Source organism: Eleutherodactylus coqui, chromosome 3, assembly GCF_035609145.1.
Source record: "Eleutherodactylus coqui strain aEleCoq1 chromosome 3, aEleCoq1.hap1, whole genome shotgun sequence".
Classification (NCBI taxonomy): domain Eukaryota; kingdom Metazoa; phylum Chordata; class Amphibia; order Anura; family Eleutherodactylidae; genus Eleutherodactylus; species Eleutherodactylus coqui.
In genome coordinates this window covers 1825028-1841547 of record NC_089839.1, presented here as the reverse complement: position 1 = coordinate 1841547, position 16520 = coordinate 1825028, and positions in this window count along the sequence as shown.

Here is a 16520-nt window from a genome sequence, read left to right as displayed (position 1 = left end):
TTTGTCAATAAAGAGAATGAGCCGGCGCTGCCACTCCCTCGCTCATGGGCGGTCTGCTGGCGACTGACAGCTTCTGCAGGGAGGAAAAAATCCAAGCATACGCATCAGGGTCGCCTAAACACCGATCCAAACCGCGCCGCCTGAGATACACTTGGTTACACACAAGAAGTTATGGTTGGACACTTTTTGAAGACCCCTCGTATACCCACTGGTCCATAGAAGGGAACGCTCTCATCGCTGCTCGCTGTCCTCATAGTACTCCGTAGTATCATGGCCTATGGCAGAGCGAGTCACCAACATAGGAGGCCTGCGACACGGCAGACTCAATGCACCGCCTCAGTCCGTCTCACAGTCAGCGCAGAGCACCACTGCTACGACGCCCCTCATACTGCATCAGCACGCTTCCCAAACTCCCCATATCACCGCCCCTCCTGGAGAGATAGTCCCCCAGTCACATACGTCAGTCCGTCATAGTGCCCCAATGCAGTGCTGTGGTCATCCTGAGCACATGGCGCCATCCGCGTCTGCTGTGGAAAGGGAGACTCCTTCTCCTTCCATCTCAGTGGCATCTCATATTCAGCCCCCGGGTCAGCAGGGCCCTCTTACCAGCAGCTTGCATCTGCAGCATCTCTTTCTCTGGCACTACTCTATGTGAACAGCACTGCGCAGGTGGCGTTTCGCTGTTAGCAGCTGTCACGTCGCACACCGGCCCTTTAACTCACTGCGGCGGCTGCTGCTGGCTTCTCTTCTTTCTTCTGTAGCTGTGACGCAGCTGCAATCCCTTTCATGCTGTCCCCGCGGGGCATCGAGCACAGCCTAGGCCTGTCCTGTGCGCTCTCCGGCTATGCTGGGACATTCCCAGTTCCCGGCTCCTCGGCACTCCTTGCTGGACTCCCTGCACGGGGCCGACCCCACATTGGTTTTCAGCTGGTCCCATCGGAGCGGTCAGCTTTGTAGGGCGGAGCGCCGTCAGCGCAGCCCCTTTAAGCTTCCATGTTTATTGGAGATGAGCGCTGCCATCATTGTCCGCAGACGTGTGCAGATAATCTAGAGATTCGCCCCAGGGCCCTCGGTGACGGCTTCATGATCTTCTGAGCTGTGAGCGCCTCCACAAGGCAGCAGCGCAACATTGCGGTATGAGGAAGGGGCTGGGAGGCAATGTCCGCCGTGAGCTCAGCTGCATCCTGACATTGTCCCTGTCCTTCATGACTTCCAGACCGAATCATCATTCTCCACAGAGACGGAAGAGAAGGTCACCAGCGGGACAAAGGGGTGTGGTTAGGGGCGGGGCTTATCACAACGTATGATTTTACCTCCGTCGTTATAAGACGTACGGTTCAAAAAAATACAGGGAGCAAATTCATCAGCAGTCTCCATCTAAAAAAACTGTCCAAATCCGCACCACTGGTCCCCGCAGCTGATGTCATACTATGCGGCGCTGCCCCTCACCTCCTCCGAAGGCTTCCCGCTGTCAGGGCTCCTCGGCTTCTGGTTCCCAGTGGCCTGGTCAGCTGCGGCATCGCTGGTCAGATGAAGCTGGACAGGTAAGGCCACTACAGACTGCTGGGAACCAGAAGCCGAGGAGCGCTGACAGGGGGAAGCCTTCGGAGGAGGTGAGGGGCAGCGCCGCATAGTATGACATCAGCTGCGGGACCAATAGTGCAGATTTTGACTTTTTTTAGATGCGGAATTTGCTGCAGACATTCAATAGCATTTCTGCAATGTGTGAACATACCCCAAGTCACCATGACGTACGCTGCCAAGTGCAAAGTGGCCTCACTAGTAATAGTGTCCCCTATACCAGCCCCACCAATAATAGTGACCTTTCACAGTAGCCACAGTAGTAATAGTGACCCCCCCACAGAAGCCCCAATAGTATTATCGCTCCCGTATATCAGCCCCAGAAATTAAAGTGACCCCCCCCACACAGCAGTCCCAGCAATAATAGTGATCCTCTCACAATAGCACCAGCAACAATAGTGAACCCCACAGTATCCCAAGCAATAATAGTGACCCTCGACAGTAGCGCCAGTAGTAATAGTGACCCCCCCACCCCCCACCCCACAGTAGCCCGAATAGTATTATCGCTCCCCTATATCAGCCCCAGAAATAAAAGTGACCCCCAACGGTAGTCCCAGCAATAATCCTCCAGGGTCACCAGGTCCTCTGGGGTCATCGGGTCCTCCAGGGTCCTCTGGGGTCATTGGGTCCTCTGCGGTCATCAGGGCCTCCAGGCTTCTCTGGTCCTCCGGGGTCATTGGGTCCTTCGGGGTCTTTTGGTCCTCCATGGTCATCGGGTCCTCCGGGGTCTTCTAGTCCTCTGGGGTCCTCTGGTCCTCCGGGGTCATCGGGTCCTCTGGGGTCTTCTTGTCCTCTGGGCTCACTGGGTCCTCCAAGGTCTTCTAGTCCTCAGGGGTCATCGGGTCCGCCGGGGGATTCAGGGCCTCTAGGGTCCTCTGAGGTCATCAGATCCTCCAGGGTCTTTTGGTCCTCCATGGTCATCGGGCCCTCCATGGTCATCGGGTCCTCCATGGTCATCGGGTCCTCTTGGTCCCCCAGGGTCATCGGGTCCCCCAGGGTCATCGGGTCCCCCGGGGTCATCGGGTCCTCGAGGGCCTTTTGGTCCTCCATGGTTATCAGGTCCATCCCCCCCAACTAAATCATCCCAGACAACATCGTTTGAACGAATTTTGAGCGATAATCGTTGCGTGTAGATGGGGTCTAACACACTTCAGGGTTATGGATCGCTTGAAGCATTCGAGGACGACTGATACCATTTTAAGCTTTAGTGCAAGAAGGTGATTGGATAAAATATACAAAAGGGGAGGGGCTACAAATACACGCAAACAGCGTAAAACAAACGGGAGAAAATATTGAAAAATACCAGTCTATGAAGCTGTTTGTGAGGAGTGCGCGGTACGTGGGGCAGCCGGCATGAGATGCCACTCCGGGGTCTGACATTTGGAGACAGCCCCCCTTAGTTGTAAAGCCTTCTATGGGTGACACTTCTGCCCCTTTTTACATCACCGATGGACAGCCTGAGTATATGCTCAGATCTTCCAATGTAACATTTCGGCCATACATCCCCAGGAAGGCGCTCCAATAGGGCAGCTCCGGCCGCCATGAGCTTATGTACTCATGGACACCAAACATGATGTGTGACAGATCCGCTGCCCGGATAGGCCAGTCTGTGGTTGTTACATGGTAAACGGACGTGAACTGCAGAACTGCGGACACCAAACTCACCGACATGACCGAGAAACACACATTAACGTGACACCATTCACACTAACGAACTGGCGAAAGCGGATCGAACAGCAGAACTGTGAAGGGGGCTCCATACTAACGTACAGACACAAACCAACGGCTGTAGAACGCTCAAAGCACGCAACAAGCATTATCTCTGTACTGTGACATCACTGTGTGTATTATCTCTCTACTATGACATCACCGTGTATTATCTCTGTACTGTGACATCACTGTGTGTATTATCCCTGTACTGTGACATCACTGTGTGTATTATCTCTCTACTATGACATCACCGTGTATTATCTCTGTACTGTGACATCACTGTGTGTATTATCTCTGTACTGTGACATCACTGTGTATTATCTCTGTGCTGTGACATCACTGTGTATAGTATCCCTGTACTGTGACACCAGTGTGTATATTATCTCTGTACTGTGACATCACTGTGTGTATTATCTCTGTACTGTGACATCACTGTGTGTATTATCTCTGTACTGTGATATCACTGTGTATTATCTCTGTACTGTGATATCACTGTGTATAGTATCCCTGTACTGTGACACCAGTGTGTATATTATCTCTGTACTGTGACATCAGTGTGTATTATCTCTGTACTGTGACATCACTGTGTATATTATCCCTGTACTATGACATCACTGTGTGTATTATCTCTGTGCTGTGACATTACTGCGTATTATCTCTGTGCTGACATCACTGTGTGCATTATCTCTGTACTGACATCACTGTGTATTATCCCTGTACGGTGACATCATTGTGTGTATTATCCCTGTACTGTGACATCACTGTGTGTTATCGCTGTACTGTGACATCACTGCATGTATTATCTCGGTACTGTGACATCACTGTGTGTATTATCTCTATACTATGACATCACTGTGTGTATTATCTCTGTACTGTGACATCAGTGTGTATTATCTCTGTACTGTGACATCACTGTGTGTGTATTATCCCTGTACTATGACATCACTGTGTATATTATCCCCTGTACTGGGACATCACTGTGTGTATTATCCCTGTACTGTGACATCACTGTGTATATTATCCCTGTACTGTGACATCAGTGTGTATTATCTCTGTACTGTGACATCACTGTGTGTATTATCCCTGTACTATGACATCACTGTGTATATTATCCCTGTACTGTGACATCACTGTGTGTATTATTCCTCTACTGTGACATCACTGCGTGCATTATCTCTCTACTGTGACATCACTGTATTATCCCTGTACTGTGACATCACTGTGTGTATTATCTCTGTACTGTGACATCACTGTGTATTATCCCTGTACTATGACATCACTGTGTGTGTATTATCGCTGTACTGTGACATCATTGCGTATTATCCCTGTACTGTGACATCATTGCGTATTATCCCAATACAGTGACATCATTGCATATTAACCCCTATAAAGTGACATCACTGTGTGTATTATCCCTGTACTGTGACATCACTGCGTGCATCATCCCTGTACTGTGACATCACTGCGTGTATCATCCCTGTACTGTGACATCACTGTGTGTATTATCCCTGTACTGGGACATCACTGGGTGTATCATCCCTGTACTGTGACATCACTGTGTGTATCATCCCTGTACTGTGACATCACTGTGTGTATTATCTCTGTACTGTGACATCACTGTGTGTATTATCCCTGTACTGTGACATCACTGTGTGTATTATCTCTGTACTGTGACATCACTGTGTGTATTATCCCTGTATTGTTACATCACTGTATATTATCCATGTACTGTGACATCACTATGTGTATTATCTCTGTACTGTGACATCACTGTGTGTATTATCTCTGTACTGTGACATCACTGTGTGTATTATACTTGTGCTGTGACATCACTGTATGTATTATCCCTGTACTGTGACATCACTGGGCGCATTATCCCTGTACTGTGACATCACTGGGCGCATTATCCCTGTACTGTGACATCACTGGGCGCATTATCCCTGTACTGTGACATCACTGGGCGCATTATCCCTGTACTGTGACATCACTGGGCGCATTATCCCTGTACTGTGACATCACTGGGCGCATTATCCCTGTACTGTGACATCACTGGGCGCATTATCTCTGTACTGTGACATCACTGGGCGCATTATCCCTGTACTGTGACATCACTGGGTGCATTATCTCTGTACTGTGACATCACTGGGTGCATTATCCCTGTACTGTGACATCACTGGGTGCATTATCCCTGTACTGTGACATCACTGGGTGCATTATCCCTGTACTGTGACATCACTGGGCGTATTTCTTCCCCCCGCTCGTACGGCTATATACTCCGCCTTCCTGCTGACCACAGAATCGTGACTTTGGTAAGCTTGCATTCAGATGGTGGGATGCGTTTGTCGGCTCCTAGGTGCGGCATCGCCCGGCTGCCGGGTCCTGTACGGTGCCCGTCCGGTTGGTGCACTACACGTAACCTGGGGGCCGGCCCCTTAGAGAGGACCTATGTACATACAATGATGGGAGTAGTAGGTGCTTTTAGAGCCTGATGTGTGGCGGTAGTAACAAGTGTAATAGAATTTGGCGCGGTGCCGCATTATTCCCCCCCCCCCCTCCCGTTGCCCAATATGTCAACAAGGAGCCGCGCCAACAACTTGTTTTCACAGGAAAGAATGTTTTGAAAAGCGTGAAGTACAAAAGCGTCCGGCGAGGGATCGGCGCTGTCATCTCGTAGAGGACCGGAGCGTCTCACTGGGGTAAAACCAATCAGACGGCCGGATCAGTGAATGGGATGCAGCAGGGGGCGCCGCCCTGCCAGAGATCAGCGGCAGAGTAAACCTGGATGACCCCGTGGCAGCAGAGATTAACTCTTCGTGGCGCTGGATTCTCACGAGACCATCGCGCTGCTCTTCATCGTTCTCTGCCGGCTGCAGACCGATGATTATATGTAGCTGTTATCCCCCGAGGGGTCCGGAGCGGCTGCCCCCCTTCTAGGAGCTCAGAGTTACCCAACAGGGTATTGGTCCATTAAAGTGACTTTCAAGAGGTGCAAACTTGGCGCCGAGCGAACAGCAGAGAAGGAACAGACCGAAAACTTAATTAAAAAAAAAAGGTAAAACTTTATTGAAATGTACAGAAACATATTGGGGGGGGGGGGGGCGTATAGGAGGGTCCTAAAACACAGAATGGAGCAGTTGTTTACCATCTTAAGAGGATGTGCGGCCCAAGAAGATGGAGTCATCTACTAGATTGTCACAAGTGATTGCTATATACAAAAAGATCGACAAGGGGGAGGGGCTCCAACATCACGTACAGAAACAGACATAGAAAAAAGGAGCTAGAAATACATTCTGATTATCAAGAAGCGGGTTCCATACATATCCTCACCGCCGCCGTCGTGTCACCATAAAACAGGCCAGCGCGGATCCCGCCAGCTACGTGGGGGCGCTGACAGTTGGGGTGACCCCTGCTGGCCGTCAGGTACAGACAGTCCCCGTCTGCTACGACTCATGGTGATAAATATCGGCATACGGGGTGGATTTGCTACGGAGGCGCTGCCCACGGGGAGGCGCTGCCCACGGGGAGGCGCTGCCCACGGGGAGGCGCTGCCCACGGGGAGGCGCTGCCCACGGGGAGGCGCTGTTCACAGGGGAGGCTGTTCACAGGGGGCTGTCTGCGCTCATGCCTCCTCATCCAACAAGGTGGCTTCTGCACATCAGAAGCTGCGCCGAAATCCACATGGAGTGGTGCGGCCTTTGATGTGGATTTTGCGCTGCAGACACCTTAGAGAGCAGCAAGACGCGGCACACAGGATGAAGGGAAGGCGGCGGCGGCGCAGAAGACCTCGCAGTCACATCTCGTTACACAGCGGCTCATTTGGTCCCTTTTGCAACATTTAAAGCAGCATCTGAAGAGAAATGCAAGAGAGGAGGCGGGTTGTACCACAGCGCCCGTTCACGGCGGGCATGGAGCGGCCCAGTCCGCCACCTGCCCTCACATGGTTGTGCTTCTGTTTTCATTAGTCAAATGAGGACCTTTGCCTCTATGGCGCCTCCTACTGTTCCATATATTGCCCCAGAGCGTGCATGGCCTTATGAATGGCTCCTTACTCGCCACTCCCCATGGAGAGATCTACCTTAGTCCAGTAAGTGGCCCACAGAACAAGAACAATCCCTCCGCACACAGGATGGGGAGTGCTGGAGTATGCGGGCAACTATGCCATCTGCTCTACTACTCCATCCTCCCCAGTGCTCACCCGTCCACTGTCCACTCTGCCACCGTCCGTCCACACTGGTCGGGTGCTCATCCTATTTCTTCCTTGCCTACTGGCCTTCGGGCACACATACTCCATGCCTACGGGTGGCAGCTGACAGACATCTGCACCATTACTTCATTCATGTCAATGGGACCACCAAGTGCTTGAACTCAGTCATCTCCGGTGATCCTATTGCAACGGAGCGACGGTGCGCATGTGTGTCATCTACGGCCTTCACGTCAGCACCAGTCAGATCCCAATTCTCAAGATTGGTGGGGGTCCCAGCTGTCAGACCCCCAGCGATCAGCCGTTATACCCTCTTCCGGAGATGGGGGATTGTTTGCCCTGCTGGGACGACCACTAAGCTTTGGCATCACTAGATAAAGCAGTAAATCCGGGCGGCACTCGCTGTCCCCGTCAGCAGACCCTGAAGTACACAGCGCTGAAGATGCCCCAATACTGCGAGATCCCGGGACCCTGACTGCCGATGGGGTCATAGTCACCAATTAAAGCTGCAGTCTAGTCACCATTTACAGTAGAGCGTGCGCCGCGGCAGACAGACCGCCGTACAATATACAGAGGGCTCCAACTAAATGCAGAGTTCCTGAAGACCAGGCTGCCCTTTGTTGTGCCAAGTTATACAGTTCTCCTCTATCCACAGGATCGGCAATCACCGACTGGCAAGAGCTGCTCCAAATGTCCAACCTCAACGAAGAGGCTCCACTGACCGGCCAGAAATGCAAGCTTGTGTCTACTGGAGGAAAAGGTGCGGAGCCTTCAGGACAGAAGAGCTACATTGTAACTCATTAAGAGGAGGATTTCCTTGACAGAAGTCTTCAAGATGTAGGAGAAGAAATGTCCAGTGTAACTGCAGAAGCCGAGGAATGGAAGCATGTGACCCCAAGAAGCAGGAGGATCAGGAGTCAGCCAGCATCCATACTGCTCGGGAACCGGTGCCAGGTACTCAAACAGGGGGAGCGGGTACTGGTTCATGAGCAGACAGAGAAAGAAGTAAGAAATGACTCTACCTACAACAACAGCGCAGAAGAGAAAGAGGTACAGCAAGAATGGCTCTACCCACAAATAACAGTCTAAAAAGTACCCAGAATCCTCTTGGATGGAGAAAAAAAAAAAGTTATTGTGAAGAAGAGGAGGAGAGTGTTGGTTGTGGGGGATTCTCAATGGGGAGGAACAGAGACCCCGATCACAAACTAACATGTTTCTACACAAATGCATAGAGCTGGGAAACAAACAAGGGGAATTGGAGCTCCGAACACAGGAAGAGAAATATGATGTCATCGGCATCATGGACAGTTGGTGGGATGATACAGATGATTGGATACAAGACTTGAAGGATACAATGTATTTATAAGGAACAGATCTAATAAAAGGGGAGGAGGTGTTGTGTTGTATGTTAGGAGAACATTCATCTCCACAGAGATTCAAGTCTCAGAGCTGGGAGTTCTGTAGAAACTGTTTGGGTAAGAATACAAGGAGAGAACAACAGAAAGGACACCATTGTAGACATTTACTATAGGCCGCCGGGACAAGCAGAAGATATGGAGGAACTCTTTCTACATCACATGGCCAAGCTCTCAAAGAAGCCCAACATAGTGATCATGGGAGATTTTACCCATCGAGACATTTGTTGGGAATCTCTCAGGTAAAAGATGGGTCCAAAGAAGGTTGATCCAGGAAACTACAGGCCTGTGAGCCTGACTTCTATACCAGAAAAGATCTTGGATGCAAGTACTTGGATGGGAATGGAGTAATTAACCAGAGCCAGCATGGGGTTGTAACAAACAAGTCATGCCAGATGAATCTAATTTCCTTCTATGACAGAATCACTGACTGCGTTGATCAGGGAAATGCGGTGGATATAGTATATCTTGACCTTAGTAAAGCATTTGACAAAGTATCTCATACCAGACTTATTGATGAAATGACCAAATCTGGGATTGACAAGGCAACTGTTAGGTGGATTCACAACTGGCTGAGTGATCGTACTCAGAGTGGTCATAAATGGCTGCACATCCAAGTGGAAGAATGTATCAAGTGGGGACCACAAGGCTCTGTCCTGGGCCCAGTGTTGGTCAACATTGTTATAAATGATCTGGAGGAGGGAATTGATGGGAAACTGATCAAATCTGCCAATGACACACAGCTAGGAGGGAAAGCTAACACTAGGGAAGAGCGAGAGGATTTAAAAAGATCTAGAAAAGCTTGTACAGTGGGCAGCGACTAACAGAATGGTATTTAACAAGGAGAAATGCAAAGTCCTACATCTGGGCAAGAAAAATGAAGAAAGCGCATACAGAATGGGAGGAATTGGACTAAGCAGCAGCACATGTGAAAAAGACTTGGGTATACTAATAGATCATAGACTGAACATGAGTCAACAATGTGATGCAGCAGCTAAAAATGCAAACACAGTTCTGGGATGTATTAAGAGAAGCATAGAGTCTAGATCACGTGAGGTCATTATCTCCCTCTACTCTTCCTTAGTCAGACCTCATCTGGAATACTGGGTCCAGTTCTGGGCACCCCACTTTATACAAGACATAGACAAACTGGAGCAAGTCCAGAGAAGAGTTACCAAGATGGTGGGCGGTCTGCAAATCATGTCCTATGAGGAACGGTTAAAGGATCTGGGAATGTTTAGCAGAAGAGAAGGCTGAGAGGAGACTTAATAGCGGTCTACAAATATCTGAAGGGCTGTCACAGTGCAGAGGGATCAGCCCTATTCTCATCTGTACAAGGAAAGACCAGAAGCAATGGGATGAAACTGAGAGGGAGGAGACACAGATTAGATATTAGACAGTGAGGGGATCAATGAGTGGAACAGGTTGCCACAGGAGGTGGTGGTGGGGGGGGTTCTCCTTCAATGGAAGTGTTCAAATAAAGGCTGGACAGAGATCTGTCTGGGATGATTTAGTGATCTTGCACTGAGCAGGGGGTCGGACCCAATGACCCCTGGAGGACCCTTCCAATGCTATGATTCTACCATTCATCATAATAGCAGGCCCAGATAACACCAAGTAGAGCACTCAATCTCCAGCTTTGTAACTGAAAGGCATGGAGCTGCAGTGTTCACGAGTCCAAAGCTTCAGCCATGCAGGAACCTTCAGAACCTCTTTTGTCTCCAGCGCAGTGGGGAGTCCCAGCGATCAGACCCCACCACGTGCTCCCTTATCTTGTGCATGGGGATTACTTTATAACTTGGTACAACCCCTATAGCAGTCCACAAGTAATAATAATAATAATAATCTTTATTTGTATAGCGCCAACTTATTCCGCAGCGCTTATCTTCATTGTGGCCACCATGTTGGAGGACGCCGTACTTGGATGAAGCCTTGATTTCCATTTATTTTTTAGCACTACCCCAACTCCTCGGGTGCCGTTTTGGATACACAAAAGCCATTGATTTTTAGTACAGTAGACTCTGCTGTTGGGGAATAGCGAGGAGCGCTGGAGTCCTTCACCCACCGGCGCCAGCACTGTCTGGGTATAGACCGTGCCACGTGGAACCAGTAGGCCAAGGGTGGTCCTTGTACAACACTATCAGCTGATGGCAGCACACAGGGACCGGCGATCAGGGGGGGTCTCAGTCCTTGGTGCAGCAGGCCGATATCTTACAACTGTGGTCAGCGTTCATGAGAGCAGCATGGCAGAACAGTAGTTTAATGTGAGCGGTCCTCAGGATGCGTCCTCGATAGTTAATCCTCGGGGACCCCTGCAGCATAGGGGAAAGGAGAGGAAGCGGCTGACTAGGCTCAACCTCAAATGAAATCCCTACACTTGGGGACGACCGCTCTCTGATCGCAGGGACGGGCGTGGAAGCGGCCTCAGCTCCTCTCATTACAATGGCCGCTTCCTCTGCTTTCCCCCATCATGCACCCCGCTGCAGCGCCAGGCATCCTGATCACGGGGCTCCACTGTAACCACTGCTGCCCCAGCCTCAGACAAGTAGTGCCCCCTCTAAGTCATCTTTATATGGCCCCTCCGCCGCCCTAAGTCTTCCCCAGTTTAATGGTGTCCGCGGACTGAACTATTCATCTGCAGGTACGGGCGGCTGAAGACACGCAATATTTTACCAGAGTCGGATGCGCCGCAACATTTGGAGTCGCCAATAGTTGACCAATGGGGTCGGGAGACTCCCAGCCGATCCTCGCCGATAGCCCCATACACGACGCAGCCGCCGGGTCGATATTCCACTAAGTTCAATGTAAACAGTGAATGCAATACCGAACCAAGCCACTGCAAGGGGGACAGAGCCGTCAGCGCGCTGGATAGTAGCTGCCCACGAGGGTCCCGAGCAGCAGACCCCTGGGGATCCATCCTGAGGACAGTGCGGCAGTAGACTGGGTGTGAGGACTTCACCTGAACCCGCAGCCATTAGAACAGACTGGCCAACGACCCTGAATTAGAGGCTGGTTGTCAGGTGATGACTCCATAGCAACCAGTCTGTCTTACATGCCTTGGATCAGTGCTGTGTGACCACCCTGCGGGCGGCCAGGAGTGGCATCAGTAGTTTAGTGCCCGGGGGCATCTATGGTCCTTGTGCACCCCAGCAGTTACAGCGGAGGTCCCACAGATTCATCAGATGCCACAAGATTCAGACAAAGTACAAAAATAAAAGTAAAAAAATCTGCATCAGAGCGTAAAAAGGCAGAAGATAAATAAAACAAGCTGCGGTCCACGCCGTCCTCATCTGTGCGCCACGACCACGGGGGGAGCTGGTGGCCGCCGGCAAGCGGTAAAAACCTCATGGAGAGGCAATAAAATAAATAGTAGGCTGTCCATAAATACATTGTGCGGGCCGACTAGAGCTGCGTCACCGACTGTATGCTGGGGGCCACATCCACAGGACTGTCCACGGGGACCTGGAGACAGAGGAGAGGGCAGCGTTAGGCTGGGGGGTAGCAAGACTGGCACTGCTTTATAAAACAATCTGTGCCGTCGGATCGTTCTGGCAGAAGCCAACGAGGAGCCGGGCACAACTGTTAATGCGGTGGGGCCCCACTGCACTGACACCGGGCCGGGCTGAACACTCTGCATTGGAGACCGCGGGCATGATGGAGTAGCGGTCCTGCCGTTCCCAGTACACGAGGCGGCATTCAGACAGGCGCGTCTATCCATAAAATGGACCAATATCGCGCTTGCAAACATTACACTTCTACCAGAGCGATGCATGCTGCGAGAAGTCGGCATCGCTGGACGGGCTGCAAGTATCCCACGCCTGACAATACTAATGGCAAACCGCACCCTGTCCGCGCACGCACATCACATGACATGCGACTGACTTGTTTGCCCCCCTAGGAAGCAACATCGCCCAGAAGACGCGCTGCAACTATTCTATCCGCCGGCATCGGCGCCCGCAAGCAATGGGCCCTATTTGTGCGTCTCACGGCGCTCGGCTGGCGCAATAAATGGCGCCGTGTGAATCCAGCCCTCGTCTAGTTGTCTAAACCAGAAATAACGGCCAAACATTCCTGCGTGCGGCCGCGCCATAACCTGTTGGTGAACCGGAGGCTCAGCAGCTTAAAGGGGGCTCCCAGCTTGGCATCGGCGGGACAACCTGGCTGCTCTGTTCCAAGCGCCTGTCGGAAAGAGCCAAGTGTGCAGCGCCGTTCCCGTAGGAATGAGAGCCATGGATACCGCGCTCCGCTCTGTGCGCAGGCCCCAGCCGGGGGGTGGGGGGCGGCGGGCAGTGGCAGCCATTTCCCATCACCTCTATGAAAAGCAGAGGTAGGAATACTCCTTGAAGTCTTGGTTCCAGACTGAAGAGGCTGATACCAGGGAATGCTAGACCAAATTCAGTTGGGGCTCATTCACATGAATGTAAACTCGCTGCACTTCAAGCGCCGCGTACGTCCGGAATCCCCATGGATTTGCGTTGGGGTATTTGCTTCAGGAATGTCCTAGTTTGGTCCGTATTCCAGACTAACGGGACTCCTGCCTTTACTGGCCCGTACGATCCCACGGTCCGCGAACGTTCACCGCATACGGAATCGCTGGACCGGCTTTTTTGGGAGCACGAAAAACGCTGTTAAATACGCAAAAAAATAAAAATAAAATCAAGTCAGACGCAGCGGAGCTCCGCGGTGATCCTCACGGACTGCAGGCGCCACGGCGGACCAGCCCTTACAGCTGCAGGGATACTCACAGGCTTGGCGTCGCACCGCGGCACGCCCGCGTTTACGTTGTGTCTTCTCAGGTCCGATTTGATTAGCGCTGCAAGAAAAAAACAATTCATTACTACGAGCGGTTATTGGTGAAGGCCTGCACTCCGGGGGGGAGCAGCGGGCACAACCTGCGCTCCACAGCGAGACCCCCCACAGTCACCCAGCGACAGCCTGACCCAATTCATCTCCAGCTATGTGAAAGAGCTGCCAACCCTCCGCTGCCACCAACCAGGGGGCAAACATAGAAGACCCCCAACCAGGGCCAGCCCCGCGCGGACAGGAGGCGGGGGGGGGGGGGGGGCGGCGCAACCCCGCGCTGACAGGAGGGGGGGGGGGGGCAGCCCCGCGCTGACAGGAGGGGGGGGGGGGGGGGGTTGGGGGGGGGCAGCCCCGCGCTGACAGGAGGCGGGGGGGGGGGGGGGGGGGGGGAGCCCCGCGCTGACAGGAGGCGGGGGGGGGGGGGGGGGAGCCCCGCGCTGACAGGAGGCGGGGGGGGGGGGGGGAGCCCCGCGCTGACAGGAGGCGGGGGGGGGGGGGGGGGGGGAGCCCCGCGCTGACAGGAGGCAGGGGGGGGGGGCAGCCCCGCGCTGACAGGAGGCAGGGGGGGGGGGGCAGCCCCACGCTGACAGGAGGCAGGGGGGGGGGGGGGGGGGCAGCCCCACGCTGACAGGAGGCAGGGGGGGGGGGGGGGGCAGCCCCGCGCTGACAGGAGGCAGGGGGGGGGGGGGCAGCCCCGCGCTGACAGGAGGCAGGGGGGGGGGGGGGGCAGCCCCGCGCTGACAGGAGGCAGGGGGGGGGGGGGCAGCCCCGCGCTGACAGGAGGCAGGGGGGGGGGGGGGCAGCCCCGCGCTGACAGGAGGCAGGGGGGGGGGGGGCAGCCCCGCGCTGACAGGAGGCAGGGGGGGGGGGGCAGCCCCGCGCTGACAGGAGGCAGGGGGGGGGGGGGGGGCAGCCCCGCGCTGACAGGAGGCAGGGGGGGGGGGGGGCAGCCCCGCGCTGACAGGAGGCGGGGGGGGGGGCAGCCCCGCGCTGACAGGAGGCGGGGGGGGGGGGGGGGCGCCAGTCTCCTGGTTTCACACGCAGTGGTTTGCAGTTTAGAGTAACTTCACCCTCCAGAAACGTTTGACGTGTCTTAAAGCATTGAGTGGTGGGGGTCCGGCTGTAGAGACCCCCCGCTGATCACTAGAACAAGGGGCTGCACCGCTTACCCCAGGACTGCTCCCCCTTGACCACCTTTGCTCCATCTTCGAGGGTCTGCAGCATTTCTATAGAGGGCCAAAATACAGCGAAGACGCCCGGGGGCCCCGGCTCAGGCAGGCGCTGCAGCTCCCTCGTTCTGGCGGCAGTGGGGGTCTCAGCACAAAGTTTTTGAAAGGTTGAGCCAATTATCTTTAATAAAAAACAGTTTTTGATGTTTTAGGGCCGAAGCATCAAGAACAAAAGATTTCAAAAAGCAGCCTGTAGAGCAGCCGCGTGCGAATCCCCCTTGTCCGCCGGTCCGCTGCGCGTCACATGACCACCTCTTCCGTTACATTCACACGTTTTCTTGGCGTGGCCCCTTTAAGACGTGTCCTCCGCTCGCCCTCTAGATTAGGATCTCGCCCACATTCCAGGTATTCTGCGCTCTATGGTGAAGACGCTCGTTACGGCGGCGGACATCTGCTGTTACTTATTTACTGACCAGACGAACAAAACACAAGCCGTGCTGCTACAAGCGGCCGCCGCTCACCTGTCAGGACGATGCCCACGAACATCCAGGCGCAGAGGAAGAGGTTTCCGGCCTGTGGACCAAAGTCTGTGGTGAGCCGCCCCTGTGCCAGCGTGAAGAGGATGCCGAATATCTGCAAGGAGAGAGAAGCGCCGTCACACACACACAGAGCCCGGGGCGGCGCCGTCACACACACACACAGAGCCTGGGGCGGCGCCGTGTCTCACACACACAGAGCCTGGGGCGGCGCCGTGTCACACACACACACACAGAGCCTGGGGCGGCGCCGTGTCGCCGTCACGCACACAGAGCCTGGGGCGGCGCCGTGTCGCCGTCACGCACACAGAGCCTGGGGCGGCGCCGTGTCGCCGTCACGCACACAGAGCCTGGGGCGGCGCCGTGTCGCCGTCACGCACACAGAGCCTGGGGCGGCGCCGTGTCGCCGTCACGCACACAGAGCCTGGGGCGGCGCCGTGTCGCCGTCACGCACACAGAGCCTGGGGCGGCGCCGTGTCGCCGTCACGCACACAGAGCCTGGGGCGGCGCCGTGTCGCCGTCACGCACACAGAGCCTGGGGCGGCGCCGTGTCGCCGTCACGCACACAGAGCCTGGGGCGGCGCCGTGTCGCCGTCACGCACACAGAGCCTGGGGCGGCGCCGTGTCGCCGTCACGCACACAGAGCCTGGGGCGGCGCCGTGTCGCCGTCACGCACACAGAGCCTGGGGCGGCGCCGTGTCGCCGTCACGCACACAGAGCCTGGGGCGGCGCCGTGTCGCCGTCACGCACACAGAGCCTGGGGCGGCGCCGTCACGCACACAGAGCCTGGGGCGGCGCCGTCACGCACACAGAGCCGGGCGGGCGCCGTCACGCACACAGAGCCCGGGCGGGCGCCGTCACGCACACAGAGCCTGGGCGGGCGCCGTCACGCACACAGAGCCCGGGCGGGCGCCGTCACGCACACAGAGCCGGGCGGGCGCCGTCACGCACACAGAGCCCGGGCGGGCGCCGTCACGCACACAGAGCCCGGGGCGGGCGCCGTCACGCACACAGAGCCCGGGCGGGCGCCGTCACGCACACAGAGCCCGGGCGGGCGCCGTCACGCACACAGAGCCCGGGCGGGCGCCGTCACGCACACAGAGCC